The sequence below is a fragment of the Salmo salar genome, chromosome ssa14, assembly GCF_905237065.1.
Source record: "Salmo salar chromosome ssa14, Ssal_v3.1, whole genome shotgun sequence".
NCBI classification, from domain to species: Eukaryota; Metazoa; Chordata; class Actinopteri; order Salmoniformes; family Salmonidae; genus Salmo; species Salmo salar.
This window is the reverse complement of record NC_059455.1, coordinates 35,159,312-35,176,952: the sequence shown is the minus strand read 5'-3', so window position 1 is coordinate 35,176,952 and position 17,641 is coordinate 35,159,312.

Below are 17,641 nucleotides of genomic sequence, written 5' to 3'. Positions count from 1 at the left end.
CATGAAAATTAAAACACTAATATATCTTAATTACATAAGTATTCAACCCCCGAGTCAATAGATGTTAGAACCACCGTTAGCAGCGATTACAGCTGTGAGCCTTTCTAAATAAGTCGCTAATAGCTTTCCACACCTGGATTGTACAACATTTGCCCATTATTCTTTTAAAAATTCTTCAAGCTCTGTCTAATTTGTTGTTGATCATTTCTAGACAACCATTTTCAGGTCTTGCCATCAGTGACGACCAGGTGGGGCATTCAGGGCCGGTGGGGCAAATGTTATAAAAAAAAATCAGTGAGTGAATAAAGCGCATACAAAATGTATATATTTTTTGCTTTCTTGAGTAAGGCAGCTCCAAAATGTAGCCTAGCTCAGTGCTTTTTGTGGTGGTACAGCAGACAGCGGAAAATACGGTGTGTTGTGGTTGGTAATGTTTTCTAGTTGCGTCGTGATTGGCTCAGTGTTCATTCACTCATGGGGACACTACGTTACCGCAAAATCTAAGGGTAGAGCTGGAAAATTCAAGCCCCTTGGGTGCTGCGAAAGAGTTACATTAGACGTTCCCATCCAAGAAGGCTCAATCACCAGCCTGCTTTTCAGTGGAGTGGGTGTGTGGTCCCAAGTCTGGGTTTAAGGGTCTCTTTCCAAGCTTAAAAGGATAAACATTCAACATTGGCCATGTTGTCAATCCAGCATGACTTCTGTCGTGCTCAAAACAACTGGAAACTAGTAACTGGGAAATCTGACTTCAGTGAGTTTAAGACATCTGGGAACTCTGAAAAAAAGAGCTCCGACTGGGAAAATACGTTTTGAACGGTCACCCAACTCGGAATTGCAAGTCGGGAACTCGGGTTTCTTTCTATAGCTCTGACCTGAAGATCACTGACGTCATCATGATTCGACCTTGTTTTTTTTCAGAGTTCCCAGTTGTCTTGAAAGCACCATAAGTCCAAAGAATGTCAGACTTTGATGTCAAAATTTGCACACGAAGGACTGCCGTGCCACCTTCCTGTTCAAGTGACCACAGCACAACAAGGTGAGTCCAAAAATGTATTGTATGCTGCTGCATAAATAATGTAATAGGCCAGGTGTCACGTCCTGACCAGCAGATGGAGCTAGTGTTTTGGTTTTGGGGTCAGGACGTGGCATGTTTGTATTGGTTAAATGTTGGGTGGATGATTGGGACTTCCAATTGAAGGCAGGTGTGTATAGTTGCCTTTGATTGGAAGTCCTATATAGGTGTGTGTGTTTTTCTTTGGGGTTGTGGGTGGTTGTTTTTTGCACTGCGTTTCTAGCCTGCAGAACTGTAGCTGTTGTCACTTTGTTTGAATTGTTAAGTGGATGCTCTACTCCTTTATTTTAATTAAAGATGAGTATTCACATACCTGCTGCGCCTTGGTCCATTTCTACAGAAGACAGCCGTTACAGAACCACCCACCAAAGGACCAAGCAGCAGAAGAGGAGGAAGCCACAGGAGAAGAAAATGGAGGAATGGACCTGGCAGGACGAAAGAAAATTCTGGGCGGACAAGTTAAGGGAGCTAAGGGAACCCGAGAGGCAGCCCCAAGATTTTTTTTTTTGGGGGGGCACACGGGTAGTTTGGCCAGGCCAGGGAAGAGCCGTAAGCCAGCTACCCGTGACTACAGGGAGGTGCGTACGAGGTGGAGGGCGCCATGTTACGCTGAGGTGCGCACCATCTCGCCTATACGGACGCACAGCCCAGTTCGCCCAGTACCAGCGCCCCGCAGGTGCCAGGGCAAGGGGAGCATCGAGCCGGAAGGGGTGATGCCAACCCTGCACTCAAGACCGCCAGTGCGCCCTTTCGGTCCGGTGTTTCCCGCCAGACGCACTAGCATGGAGGTGCGTGTCTCCAGGCTGGCACGTCCTATACCAGCCCCACGCATCAGGAGTCTAGTGTGTCAACCCAGCCTCGCCAGTCAACAGTCACCAGAGCTGCCCGCCAGTCAACAGTCGTCAGTGCTGCCCGCCAGTCAACCATCACCAGAGCTGCCCGCCAGTCAACAGTCGTCAGAGCTGCCCGCCAGTCAACAGTCGTCAGAGCTGCCCGCCAGTCAACAGTCGTCAGAGCTGCCCGCCAGTCAACAGTCGTCAGAACTGCCCGCCAGTCAACAGTCGTCAGAGCTGCCCGCCAGTCAACAGTCGCCAGAGAGGTCAGACTGCCCTGAACTGCCGGAGTGGCCAGACTGCCCTGAACTGCCGGAGTGGCCAGACTGCCCTGAACTGCCGGAGTGGCCAGACTGCCCTGAACTGCCGGAGTGGCCAGACTGCCCTGAACTGCCGGAGTGGCCAGACTGCCCTGAACTGCCAGAGTGGCCAGACTGCCCTGAACTGCCAAAGTGGCCAGACTGCCCTGAACTGCCAGAGTCGCCAGACTGCCCTGAACTGCCAGAGTGGCCAGACTGCCCTGAACTGCCAGGGTGGCCAGACTGCCCTGAACTGCCAGGGTGGCCAGACTGCCCTGAACTGCCAGGGTGGCCAGACTGCCCTGAACTGCCAGGGTGGCCAGACTGCCCTGAACTGCCAGGGTGGCTAGACTGCCCTGTTCTGCCAGAGGTGCCCGCCTGCCCGGATCTGCCAGGGTGCCCTGCCTGTCAGGATCGGCCAGAGTGGCCCTCCTGCCCTCCGGCCCAGCCCGAGGGGCCCTCCTGCTCTCCGGCCCAGCCCGAGGGGCCCTCCTGCTCTCCGGCCCAGCCCGAGGGGCCCTCCTGCTCTCCGGCCCAGCCCGAGGGGCCCTCCTGCTCTCCGGCCCAGCCCGAGGGGCCCTCCTGCTCTCCGGCCCAGCCCGAGGGGCCCTCCTGCTCTCCGGCCCAGCCCGAGGGGCCCTCCTGCCCTCCGGCCCAGCCCGAGGGGCCCTCCTGCCCTCCGGTCCAGCCCGAGTGGCCCTCCTGCCCTCCGGTCCAGCCCGAGTGGCCCTCCTGCCCTCCGGTCCAGCCCGAGTGGCCCTCCTGTCCCCCGGCCCAGCCCGAGTGGCCCTCCTGTCCCCCGGCCCAGCCCGAGTGGCCCTCCTGTCCCCCGGCCCAGCCCGAGTGGCCCTCCTGTCCCCCGGCCCAGCCCGAGTGGCCCTCCTGTCCCCCGGCCCAGCCCGAGGGGCCCTCCTGTCCCCCGGTCCAGCCCGAGGGGTCCTCCTGTCCTCCGGCCCAGCACGAGTGGTCCGTCTGCCAGGGTCAGCCCAAGTGGCCCATCTGCCCGGCGCAGTTAGCAGCGCCACCGAAGTGGGCTACGCCGACGGTGGAGCAAGGTCCACGCCCTGCACCTGAGCCACCTCCAGGATAGGTGGGTTGGGGAGGGAGGGTGTAGCACAGTGCCGTCGGTGACGGCAGCCACCCTCCCTTCCCTCCCTTATTGTTTTAGGGTTATTGTTTATGGGTTTTGTGTTGTTTTTTTTTTGTTGGTAGGTGCATTCCGGGGTCTGCACCTTGAGGGGGGGTACTGTCACGTCCTGACCAGCAGATGGAGCTAGTGTTTTGGTTTTGGGGTCAGGACGTGGCATGTTTGTATTGGTTAAATGTTGGGTGGATGATTGGGACTTCCAATTGAAGGCAGGTGTGTATAGTTGCCTTTGATTGGAAGTCCTATATAGGTGTGTGTGTTTTTCTTTGGGGTTGTGGGTGGTTGTTTTTTGCACTGCGTTTCTAGCCTGCAGAACTGTAGCTGTTGTCACTTTGTTTGAATTGTTAAGTGGATGCTCTACTCCTTTATTTTAATTAAAGATGAGTATTCACATACCTGCTGCGCCTTGGTCCATTTCTACAGAAGACAGCCGTTACACCAGGGAGGTATTTATACTGTAGCTAAGAAAGTAATACTAACCGTATGTTGTGTAGTAAGCTGTTAGAAGCCCATGTGCCTCACCCTAATAATTTGATTCATTTTCCCCTCATAATTTTGCCTACTGTTCTGATTTGGTGGTGCACATGTAGCCTATCGCCTGTTTTAGATAAATGTAATCATTGAATATTGTAAGAGCTTTCATTGTCTGCTTATATGCCCCTTTTATTTATCTTACGGTTCTAACTTGGTGTACAGGGAGAATACTTTAATAACGGCCCATGTTCTGAATTCTGTTGCTGTACATTTCAAAAGTGCTAAACAAATAGTTATATTGACTACGTCCGTCCCAGCTCGCTCATTATTGTCTTAATCAAAATAACGGATTGCCTCTTATCCACTCGTCGTCCCCTAATGCCATAGTTTGTACATCTCAATTGTCAGTAGAAACCACATTTGTTTAAGCAAGTTAGCCATATCAGCTATGTTTTTTTTAAAGACAGTAAATGAGGCTGAATGAACTGTTTTGCTGCCAGACAAGGCTCTGCTGATAGCCAGGTGTAGCAGTGGTAAGATGTTGGGACTGCTGTTGGGAAAGCTTTATGTAGGCCCTAACAGTTTGTGGGCACCGTTTGTCACGGTTATAGTGCAATTAATGTATTGTTTAGTGTTGTGTAGTGGCTTTGCTGGCATGTATCTGAAACATTTTGTTTTTTTGCCCCACCAAGATTTACATGCTAAAATCGCCACTGCTTGCCATAGATATTCAAGTAGATTTAAGTCAAAACTGTAACTCGGCCACACTGGAACATTCACCGTCTTCTTTGTAGGATACTCCAGTGTAGATTTGGCCTTGTGTTTTAGGTTATTGTCCTGCAGAAAGGTTCATTAATCTCCCAGTGTCTGGTGGAACACAGACTGAACCAGGTTTTCCTCTAGGATTTTGCCTGGGCTTAGCTCCATTCTGTTTATTTTTTATCCTGAAAAACTCCCCAGTCCTTAACTATTACAGGCATACCCATCACACACACAAGATGGCGCTGACAGAGATGGTCACCTCACTTCACGTCCTTAATTAAATATTTTATGTATTATGCCTTACATTGTTAGCCCAGAAAATCTTAAGTATTATTACATACAGCCGAGAATAACTATTGGATATAAGAGCAACGACAACTTACCAACATTACGACCAGGAAAATGACTTTCCTGAAGCGGATCCTTTGTTTCGGATCTCCAACCTGGACATTGGATCTAATCCCAGAGGCCGACCCAAAACAACGTTGTTGCCACTGGAGAAGCAGGCGGAGCGGCCTCCTGGTCAGACTTATAAGGTGAGCACACCAGTCTCAAGACAACAAGGTGGACGAAATTAGGGCACGAGTTGCCTTCCAGAGAGACATCAGAGATTGTAACATTCTCTGTTTCATGGAAACATGGCTCACTCGGGATATGTTGTCGGAGTCGGTACAGCCACCAGGTTGCTTCATGTGTCGCACCGACAGAAACAAACATCTCTCTGGTAAGAAGAAGGGCGGGGGTGTATGCCTCACGATTAACGACTCATGGTGTAATCATAACAACATACAGGAACTCAAGTCCTTTTGTTCACCTGACCTAGAATTCCTCACAATCAAATGTGACCGCATTATCTCCCAAGAGAATTATCTTTGATTATAGTCACAGCCGTGTATATTCCCCCCAAGCAGATACCTTGACAGCCCTGAACGAACTTCACTGGACTCTATGTAAACTGGAAACCATATATCCTGAGGCTGCATTTATTGTAGCTGGGGATTTTAACAAAGCTAATTTGAGAACAAGGCTACCTAAATTCTAGCAGCACATTGATTGCTGTACCCGCTCGAGCAAGACATTGGACCACTGCTACTCTAACTTCCATGATACATACAAGGCCTTCCCCCGCCCTCACTTCGGCAAATCTGACCATGACTCCATCTTGTTGCTCCCCTCCTATAGGCAGAAACTAAAACAGGACACGCCCGTGCTTAGGTCTAACCAATGTTGGTCTGACCAATCGGATTCCATGCTTCAAGATTGCTTCGATCACGTGGACTGGGATATATTCCGGGTAGCCTCAGACAATAACATCGACGTATACGCTGACTCGGTGAGTGAGTTTATTAGGAAGTGCATTGGAGATGTGGTACCCACTGTGACTATTAAAACCTTCCCAAACCATGAACCATGGATTGATGGCAGCATTCCATCCGTCATTCCATCAAAGCGCGAACCACCACATTTAATCATGGCACGGCAACTAGAAACATGACCGAATACAAAAACGGTGTAGATATTCCCTCCGCAAAGCAATCAAACAAGCAAGGCATCAGTATAGAGACAAAGTAGAGTCACAATTCAACGGCTCAAACACGAGACGTATGTGGCATGGTCTTCATACAATCATGGATTACAAAAAAGAAACCATCCCCGTCGTGGACATCGACGTCTCGCTCCCAGACAAGTTAAACAACTTCTTTGCTCGCTTTGAGGTCAATATAGTGCCACCAACACGGCCCGCTACCAAAGACTGTGGACTCTCCTTCAACATGGCCAATGTAAGTAAAACTTTTAAACGTGTTAACCGTCGCAAGGTGTTAACCCCCAGACGACATCCCTAGCCGCGTCCTCAGAGCATGCGCAGACGAGCTGGTGTGTTTACGGACATATTCAATCAATCCCTATCCGAGTCTGCTGTCCCCACATGCTTCAAGATGGCCACCATTCTTCCTGTTCCCAAGAAAGCTAAGGTAACTGAACTAAATGACTATCGCCCCATAGCACTCACTTTTGTCATCATGAAGTGCTTTAAGAGACTAGTCAAGGATCATATCACCTCCACCCTACCTGATACCCTAGACCCACTCCAATTTGCTTACCACCCCAATAGGTCCACAGATGATGCAATCGCCATCACACTGCACACTGCCCTATCCCATCTGGACAAGAGGAATACCTATGTAAGAATGCAGTACATTGACTACAGCTCAGCATTCAACACCATAGTACCCTCCAAGCTCATCATTAAGCTTGAGACCCTGGGTCTCAACCCAGCCCTGTGCAACTGGGTCCTGGACTTTCTGACGGGCCGCCCCCAGGTGGTGAGGGTAGGTAACAACATCTCCACTCCGCTGATCCTCAACACTGGGGCCCCACAAGGGTGCGTTCTCAGCACTCTCCTGTACTCCCTGTTCACCCATGACTGTGTGGCCATGCTTGATTACCAACAACGACGAGACAGCCTACAGGGAGGAGGTGAGGGCCCTCTGAGTGTGGTGTCAGGAAAATAACCTCTCACTCAATGTCAACCAAACAAAGGAGATGATCGTGGACTTCAGGAAACAGCAGAGGGAGCACCCCCCTGTGGAGAAGGTGGAAAGTTTTAAGTTCCTCAGCGTGCACATCACGTACAAACTGAAATGGTCCACCCACACAGACAGCGTGGTGAAGAAGGCGCAACAACGCCTCTTCAACCTCAGGAGGCTGTAGAAATTTGGCTTGTCACCTAAAACCCTCACAAACTTCTACAGATGCACAATCGAGAGCATTCTGTTGGGCTGTATCACCTCCTGGTTAGGCAACTGCACCGCCCTCAACCGCAAGGCTCTCCAGAGGGTAATGCGGTCTGCACAACGCATCATTGGGGGCAAACTACCTGCCCTCCAGGATACCTACAGCACCATGTCACAGTAAGGCCAAAAAGATCATCAAGGACAACAACCACCCGAGCCACTGTCTGTTCACCCCGCTATCATCCAGAAGGCGAGGTCAGTACAGGTGCATCAAAGCTGGGACCGAGAGACTGAAAAACAGCTTCTATATCAAGGCCATCAGACTGTTAAACAGCCATCACTAACACAGAGAGGCTGCTGCCAACATACAGACTCAAATCACTGGCCACTTTAATACATGGATTTCATAATGGTATCACTAGGCACTTTAAATAATGCCACTTTAATAGTGTTTACATATCCTACATTACTCATCTAATATGTATATACTGTATTTTATGCCATCTATTGCGTCTTGCCTATGCCGCTTGGCCATCGCGCATCCATATATTTCTATGTACATATTCTTATTCCATCCGCTTACATTGTGTGTGTATAAAGTAGTCGTGAATTTGTTAGATTACTTGTTAGATATTACTGCACTGTCGGAACGAGAAGCACAAGCATTTCACTACACTCGCATTAACATCTGCTAACCATGTGACCAATGAAATTTGATTTGATTTGATAACATGATGCAGCCACCACTATGCTTGAAAATTTGGAGAGTGGTACTCAATAATGTGTTTTATTGTATTTGCCCCAAACATAACACTTTTTTTCAGTATTACTTTAGTGCCTTGTTGCAAGCAGAATGCATGTTTTGGAGTATTTTTTATTCTGTACAGACTTCCTTCGTTTCCCTCTTCTCAATTAGGTTAGTATTGTGGAGTAACTACAATGTTGTTGATCCATCCTCAGTTTTTACCTATCACAGCCATTAAACTCTGTAACTGTTTTAAAGTCAACATTGGCCTCATGGTGAAATGTCTGAGTGGTTTCCTTCCTCTCCGGCAACTGAGTTAGGAAGGATGCATGTATCTTTGTAGTAACTGGGTGTATTGATACACCATCCAAAGGGTAATTAATAACTTCACCATGCTCAAAGCAATATTCAATATTCATTTCCCCCCCATCTACCAATGCGTGCCCTTCTTTGCGAAGCATTGAGAATTTGGAAAACCTCCCTAGTCTTTGTGGTTGAATCTGTGATTGAAATTCACTGCTCAACTGAGGGACCTTCTAGACAATTGTATGTGTGGGGTACAGAGATGAGGTAGTCATTCACAAATCATGTTAAACACTATTATTGCACACAGAGTCCATGGAACGTATTCAGTGGTGGAAAAAGTACCCAATTGTCATACTTGAGTAAAAGTATAGATACCTTAATAGAAAGTGAAAGTCACCCAGTAAAATACTTCTTGAGTAAAAGTCGGAAAGTATTTGGTTTTAAATATACTTAAGTATTAAAAATAAATGTAATTGCTAAAATATATTTAAGTATCAAAAGTATAAGTAATTTCAAATTCCTTATATTAAGCAAACCAGACGGCACCATTTTTCTTTTTTTTCTTTTTATTTATAGATAGCCTCGGGCACACTCTAACACTCAGACATCATTTACAAACGATTCATGTGTGTTTAGTGAGTCTGCCAGATAAGAGGCAGTAGGGATGACCAAGGATATTCTTTTGATAAGTGCATGAATTGGACCATTTTCCTGTCCTGCTAAGCATTCAAAATGTAACAAGTACGTTCTTATTATTTTCTTTAGGAATGTAGTGAAGTAAATGTAAACAAGTAATATCTAACAGTTTCACAACATATACCCAAAATACACATAAATCTAAGTAAGGAATGGATTAAGAATGTATATACATATACACTACCATTCAAAAGTTTGGGGTCACTTAGAAATGTCCTTGTTTTTGAAAGAAAAGCAAATTTTTGGTCCATTAAAATAACATCAAATTGATCAGCAGAGTTGCAAAGAAAAAGCAATATCGCAGACTGGCCAATAAAAATAAAATATTAAGATGAGCAAAAGAACACCGACACTGGACAGAGGAACTCTGCCTAGAAGGTCAGCATCCCGGAGTCGCCTCTTCACTGTTGACGTTGAGACTGGTGTTTTGCGGGTGACTTGTTAAGCAAATTTTTACTCCTGAACTTATTTAGGATTACCTTAATAACAAAGGTGTTGAATACTTACTGACATTTCAGCTTTTCATTTTTTATTAATTTGTAAACGTTTCAAAAACATAATTCCACTTTGACATAAAGGGGTATTGTGTGTAGGCCAGTGACAAACAATCTCAATTGAATTATTTTAAATGCAGGCTGTAAAACAACAAAATGTAGAAAAAGTCAAGGGGTGTGAATACTTTCTGAAGTATTGTACTGTAAATCAGATTTACAGATACAATACAATCAGATTGTATTGTAAATCAGATTTTTTTTTAAAGATTTCTTAAAACATGTTTTCATTTTGTCATTATGGGGTATTGTGTGTAGATAGGTGAGAGGAAAAAAACATTTAATCAATTTTGAATTGTGGAATAGGTCAAGGGGTATGACTACTATCTAAAGGCACTGTACCAGACCTGCGTTCGAATACATGTGTATTTGAGTATTTGTTATTTACTTTTTCTGTGTATTTGAGTATATTAAAATCCATAGCCCAAAACAAGTACTTTTATTTGAGTATTTGAATGGTTCTTTTTAAAAACAAATAGTTGACCAAATTGTTTTTGAAAGTTCAAATACTTATTTCAAATATTATTTTCAAATACCTGGGTTAAATGCATGGGATTATCAAATACTTTCCAATGTGTATTTCTAAATACATTCCACTATTCAACTACATGTATATTTTTCAAATAAAGGTTATCTGAATACTTGTTTTGAAATGTATTGATAAGTAATTGAAATACCTGAAATAGTATTTGAAACCAGGTCTGGAATCTACAGTAAGTGTGGCGTCAAAGTACATTTCTAACCTTCCTTTTACCATCCCTTTATTGTGCCACCATGTCAGTGATTTGTAGTCCTCCTCCAGACCTACATTTCTCTGTCAGTTGCATCAGTTCACTAATGCACTCTCACATCACCACAAGGACGGTGCAATTTAAGGCGTATTCATTTTACGAAGATATTTGATTTGATCTTTTTTTTAGCTTTACCACTAGTTGTTATGTTAGTCTGCTCATCCATCCTCATCTCTCTCTCTCATCTCAGTGAATTAGCTGCTGGGCTAAGTCAACAATGTGTTATGTTAGTGCACTCAACAATGTGTTATGTTAGTGCACTCAACAGTGTGTTATGTTAGTGCACTCAACAGTGTGTTATGTTAGTGCACTCAACAGTGTGTTGATGTTAGTGCACTCAACAATGTGTTATGTTAGTGCACTCAACAATGTGTTATGTTAGTGCACTCAACAGTGTGTGTTATGTTAGTGCACTCAACAGTGTGTGTTATGTTAGTGCACTCAACAGTGTGTGTTATGTTAGTGCACTCAACAGTGTGTGTTATGTTAGTGCACTCAACAGTGTGTGTTATGTTAGTGCACTCAACAATGTGTGTTATGTTAGTGCACTCAACAGTGTGTAATGTTAGTGCACTCAACAGTGTGTTATGTTAGTGCACTCAACAGTGTGTGTTATGTTAGTGCACTCAACAGTGTGTTATGTTAGTGCACTCAACAGTGTGTGTTATGTTAGTGCACTCAACAGTGTGTGTTATGTTAGTGCACTCAACAGTGTGTTATGTTAGTGCACTCAACAGTGTGTGTTATGTTAGTGCACTCAACAGTGTGTTATGTTAGTGCACTCAACAGTGTGTGTTATGTTAGTGCACTCAACAGTGTGTGTTATGTTAGTGCACTCAACAGTGTGTTATGTTAGTGCACTCAACAGTGTGTTATGTTAGTGCACTCAACAGTGTGTGTTATGTTAGTGCACTCAACAGTGTGTGTTATGTTAGTGCACTCAACAGTGTGTGTTATGTTAGTGCACTCAACAGTGTGTTATGTTAGTGCACTCAACAGTGTGTTATGTTAGTGCACTCAACAGTGTGTGTTATGTTAGTGCACTCAACAGTGTGTGTTATGTTAGTGCACTCAACAGTGTGTGTTATGTTAGTGCACTCAACAGTGTGTTATGTTAGTGCACTCAACAGTGTGTTTATGTTAGTGCACTCAACAGTGTGTGTTATGTTAGTGCACTCAACAGTGTGTGTTATGTTAGTGCACTCAACAGTGTGTGTTATGTTAGTGCACTCAACAGTGTGTGTTATGTTAGTGCACTCAACAGTGTGTGTTATGTTAGTGCACTCAACAGTGTGTGTTATGTTAGTGCACTCAACAGTGTGTGTTATGTTAGTGCACTCAACAGTGTGTTATGTTAGTGCACTCAACAGTGTGTGTTATGTTAGTGCACTCAACAGTGTGTGTTATGTTAGTGCACTCAACAGTGTGTTATGTTAGTGCACTCAACAGTGTGTTATGTTAGTGCACTCAACAGTGTGTGTTATGTTAGTGCACTCAACAGTGTGTGTTATGTTAGTGCACTCAACAGTGTGTGTTATGTTAGTGCACTCAACAGTGTGTTATGTTAGTGCACTCAACAGTGTGTGTTATGTTAGTGCACTCAACAGTGTGTGTTATGTTAGTGCACTCAACAGTGTGTGTTATGTTAGTGCACTCAACAGTGTGTGTTATGTTAGTGCACTCAACAGTGTGTGTTATGTTAGTGCAATCAACAGTGTGTGTTATGTTAGTGCACTCAACAGTGTGTGTTATGTTAGTGCACTCAACAGTGTGTGTTATGTTAGTGCACTCAACAGTGTGTTATGTTAGTGCACTCAACAGTGTGTGTTATGTTAGTGCACTCAACAGTGTGTGTTATGTTAGTGCACTCAACAGTGTGTGTTATGTTAGTGCACTCAACAGTGTGTGTTATGTTAGTGCACTCAACAGTGTGTTGATGTTAGTGCACTCAACAGTGTGTGTTATGTTAGTGCACTCAACAGTGTGTTATGTTAGTGCACTCAACAGTGTGTGTTATGTTAGTGCACTCAACAGTGTGTTATGTTAGTGCACTCAACAGTGTGTGTTATGTTAGTGCACTCAACAGTGTGTGTTATGTTAGTGCACTCAACAGTGTGTGTTATGTTAGTGCACTCAACAGTGTGTGTTATGTTAGTGCACTCAACAGTGTGTTATGTTAGTGCACTCAACAGTGTGTGTTATGTTAGTGCACTCAACAGTGTGTGTTATGTTAGTGCACTCAACAGTGTGTTATGTTAGTGCACTCAACAGTGTGTGTTATGTTAGTGCACTCAACAGTGTGTGTTATGTTAGTGCACTCAACAGTGTGTGTTATGTTAGTGCACTCAACAGTGTGTGTTATGTTAGTGCACTCAACAGTGTGTTATGTTAGTGCACTCAACAGTGTGTGTTATGTTAGTGCACTCAACAGGTGTGTTATGTTAGTGCACTCAACAGTGTGTTATGTTAGTGCACTCAACAGTGTGTGTTATGTTAGTGCACTCAACAATGTGTGTTATGTTAGTGCACTCAACAGTGTGTAATGTTAGTGCACTCAACAGTGTGTGTTATGTTAGTGCACTCACAAGTGTGTGTTATGTTAGTGCACTCAACAGTGTGTGTTATGTTAGTGCACTCAACAGTGTGTGTTATGTTAGTGCACTCAACAGTGTGTTATGTTAGTGCACTCAACAGTGTGTGTTATGTTAGTGCACTCAACAGTGTGTGTTATGTTAGTGCACTCAACAGTGTGTGTTATGTTAGTGCACTCAACAGTGTGTTATGTTAGTGCACTCAACAGTGTGTGTTATGTTAGTGCACTCAACAGTGTGTGTTATGTTAGTGCACTCAACAGTGTGTGTTATGTTAGTGCACTCAACAGTGTGTGTTATGTTAGTGCACTCAACAGTGTGTGTTATGTTAGTGCACTCAACAGTGTGTGTTATGTTAGTGCACTCAACAGTGTGTTATGTTAGTGCACTCAACAGTGTGTGTTATGTTAGTGCACTCAACAGTGTGTGTTATGTTAGTGCACTCAACAGTGTGTGTTATGTTAGTGCACTCAACAGTGTGTTATGTTAGTGCACTCAACAGTGTGTGTTATGTTAGTGCACTCAACAGTGTGTTATGTTAGTGCACTCAACAGTGTGTGTTATGTTAGTGCACTCAACAGTGTGTGTTATGTTAGTGCACTCAACAGTGTGTTATGTTAGTGCACTCAACAGTGTGTGTTATGTTAGTGCACTCAACAGTGTGTGTTATGTTAGTGCACTCAACAGTGTGTGTTATGTTAGTGCACTCAACAGTGTGTGTTATGTTAGTGCACTCAACAGTGTGTTATGTTAGTGCACTCAACAGTGTGTGTTATGTTAGTGCACTCAACAGTGTGTGTTATGTTAGTGCACTCAACAGTGTGTGTTATGTTAGTGCACTCAACAGTGTGTGTTATGTTAGTGCACTCAACAGTGTGTGTTATGTTAGTGCACTCAACAGTGTGTGTTATGTTAGTGCACTCAACAGTGTGTGTTATGTTAGTGCACTCAACAGTGTGTTATGTTAGTGCACTCAACAGTGTGTGTTATGTTAGTGCACTCAACAGTGTGTTATGTTAGTGCACTCAACAGTGTGTGTTATGTTAGTGCACTCAACAGTGTGTGTTATGTTAGTGCACTCAACAGTGTGTTATGTTAGTGCACTCAACAGTGTGTGTTATGTTAGTGCACTCAACAGTGTGTTATGTTAGTGCACTCAACAGTGTGTGTTATGTTAGTGCACTCAACAGTGTGTTATGTTAGTGCACTCAACAGTGTGTGTTATGTTAGTGCACTCAACAGTGTGTTATGTTAGTGCACTCAACAGTGTGTGTTATGTTAGTGCACTCAACAGTGTGTTATGTTAGTGCACTCAACAGTGTGTGTTATGTTAGTGCACTCAACAGTGTGTTGATGTTAGTGCACTCAACAGTGTGTGTTATGTTAGTGCACTCAACAGTGTGTGTTATGTTAGTGCACTCAACAGTGTGTTATGTTAGTGCACTCAACAGTGTGTTATGTTAGTGCACTCAACAGTGTGTGTTATGTTAGTGCACTCAACAGTGTGTGTTATGTTAGTGCACTCAACAGTGTGTGTTATGTTAGTGCACTCAACAGTGTGTTATGTTAGTGCACTCAACAGTGTGTGTTATGTTAGTGCACTCAACAGTGTGTTATGTTAGTGCACTCAACAGTGTGTGTTATGTTAGTGCACTCAACAGTGTGTGTTATGTTAGTGCACTCAACAGTGTGTTGATGTTAGTGCACTCAACAGTGTGTGTTATGTTAGTGCACTCAACAGTGTGTGTTATGTTAGTGCACTCAACAGTGTGTTATGTTAGTGCACTCAACAGTGTGTTATGTTAGTGCACTCAACAGTGTGTGTTATGTTAGTGCACTCAACAGTGTGTGTTATGTTAGTGCACTCAACAGTGTGTGTTATGTTAGTGCACTCAACAGTGTGTTATGTTAGTGCACTCAACAGTGTGTGTTATGTTAGTGCACTCAACAGTGTGTGTTATGTTAGTGCACTCAACAGTGTGTGTTATGTTAGTGCACTCAACAGTGTGTGTTATGTTAGTGCACTCAACAGTGTGTTATGTTAGTGCACTCAACAGTGTGTGTTATGTTAGTGCACTCAACAGTGTGTGTTATGTTAGTGCACTCAACAGTGTGTGTTATGTTAGTGCACTCAACAGTGTGTGTTATGTTAGTGCACTCAACAGTGTGTGTTATGTTAGTGCACTCAACAGTGTGTTATGTTAGTGCACTCAACAGTGTGTGTTATGTTAGTGCACTCAACAGTGTGTTATGTTAGTGCACTCAACAGTGTGTGTTATGTTAGTGCACTCAACAGTGTGTTATGTTAGTGCACTCAACAGTGTGTGTTATGTTAGTGCACTCAACAGTGTGTGTTATGTTAGTGCACTCAACAGTGTGTGTTATGTTAGTGCACTCAACAGTGTGTGTTATGTTAGTGCACTCAACAGTGTGTGTTATGTTAGTGCACTCAACAGTGTGTGTTATGTTAGTGCACTCAACAGTGTGTGTTATGTTAGTGCACTCAACAGTGTGTGTTATGTTAGTGCACTCAACAGTGTGTGTTATGTTAGTGCACTCAACAGTGTGTGTTATGTTAGTGCACTCAACAGTGTGTGTTATGTTAGTGCACTCAACAGTGTGTTATGTTAGTGCACTCAACAGTGTGTGTTATGTTAGTGCACTCAACAGTGTGTGTTATGTTAGTGCACTCAACAGTGTGTGTTATGTTAGTGCACTCAACAGTGTGTGTTATGTTAGTGCACTCAACAGTGTGTGTTATGTTAGTGCACTCAACAGTGTGTGTTATGTTAGTGCACTCAACAGTGTGTGTTATGTTAGTGCACTCAACAGTGTGTGTTATGTTAGTGCACTCAACAGTGTGTTATGTTAGTGCACTCAACAGTGTGTGTTATGTTAGTGCACTCAACAGTGTGTGTTATGTTAGTGCACTCAACAGTGTGTTATGTTAGTGCACTCAACAGTGTGTGTTATGTTAGTGCACTCAACAGTGTGTTATGTTAGTGCACTCAACAGTGTGTGTTATGTTAGTGCACTCAACAGTGTGTTATGTTAGTGCACTCAACAGTGTGTGTTATGTTAGTGCACTCAACAGTGTGTGTTATGTTAGTGCACTCAACAGTGTGTGTTATGTTAGTGCACTCAACAGTGTGTTATGTTAGTGCACTCAACAGTGTGTGTTATGTTAGTGCACTCAACAGTGTGTGTTATGTTAGTGCACTCAACAGTGTGTGTTATGTTAGTGCACTCAACAGTGTGTTATGTTAGTGCACTCAACAGTGTGTGTTATGTTAGTGCACTCAACAGTGTGTGTTATGTTAGTGCACTCAACAGTGTGTGTTATGTTAGTGCACTCAACAGTGTGTTATGTTAGTGCACTCAACAGTGTGTGTATGTTAGTGCACTCAACAGTGTGTGTTATGTTAGTGCACTCAACAGTGTGTGTTATGTTAGTGCACTCAACAGTGTGTTATGTTAGTGCACTCAACAGTGTGTGTTATGTTAGTGCACTCAACAGTGTGTGTTATGTTAGTGCACTCAACAGTGTGTGTTATGTTAGTGCACTCAACAGTGTGTGTTATGTTAGTGCACTCAACAGTGTGTGTTATGTTAGTGCACTCAACAGTGTGTTATGTTAGTGCACTCAACAGTGTGTGTTAAGTTAGTGCACTCAACAGTGTGTGTTATGTTAGTGCACTCAACAGTGTGTTTATGTTAGTGCACTCAACAGTGTGTTATGTTAGTGCACTCAACAGTGTGTGTTATGTTAGTGCACTCAACAGTGTGTTGATGTTAGTGCACTCAACAGTGTGTGTTATGTTAGTGCACTCAACAGTGTGTGTTATGTTAGTGCACTCAACAGTGTGTTATGTTAGTGCACTCAACAGTGTGTGTTATGTTAGTGCACTCAACAGTGTGTGTTATGTTAGTGCACTCAACAGTGTGTTATGTTAGTGCACTCAACAGTGTGTGTTATGTTAGTGCACTCAACAGTGTGTTATGTTAGTGCACTCAACAGTGTGTGTTATGTTAGTGCACTCAACAGTGTGTTATGTTAGTGCACTCAACAGTGTGTGTTATGTTAGTGCACTCAACAGTGTGTGTTATGTTAGTGCACTCAACAGTGTGTTGATGTTAGTGCACTCAACAGTGTGTTATGTTAGTGCACTCAACAGTGTGTGTTATGTTAGTGCACTCAACAGTGTGTTATGTTAGTGCACTCAACAGTGTGTGTTATGTTAGTGCACTCAACAGTGTGTTATGTTAGTGCACTCAACAGTGTGTGTTATGTTAGTGCACTCAACAGTGTGTTATGTTAGTGCACTCAACAGTGTGTGTTATGTTAGTGCACTCAACAGTGTGTGTTATGTTAGTGCACTCAACAGTGTGTTATGTTAGTGCACTCAACAGTGTGTGTTATGTTAGTGCACTCAACAGTGTGTTATGTTAGTGCACTCAACAGTGTGTGTTATGTTAGTGCACTCAACAGTGTGTGTTATGTTAGTGCACTCAACAGTGTGTGTTATGTTAGTGCACTCAACAGTGTGTTATGTTAGTGCACTCAACAGTGTGTGTTATGTTAGTGCACTCAACAGTGTGTGTTATGTTAGTGCACTCAACAGTGTGTGTTATGTTAGTG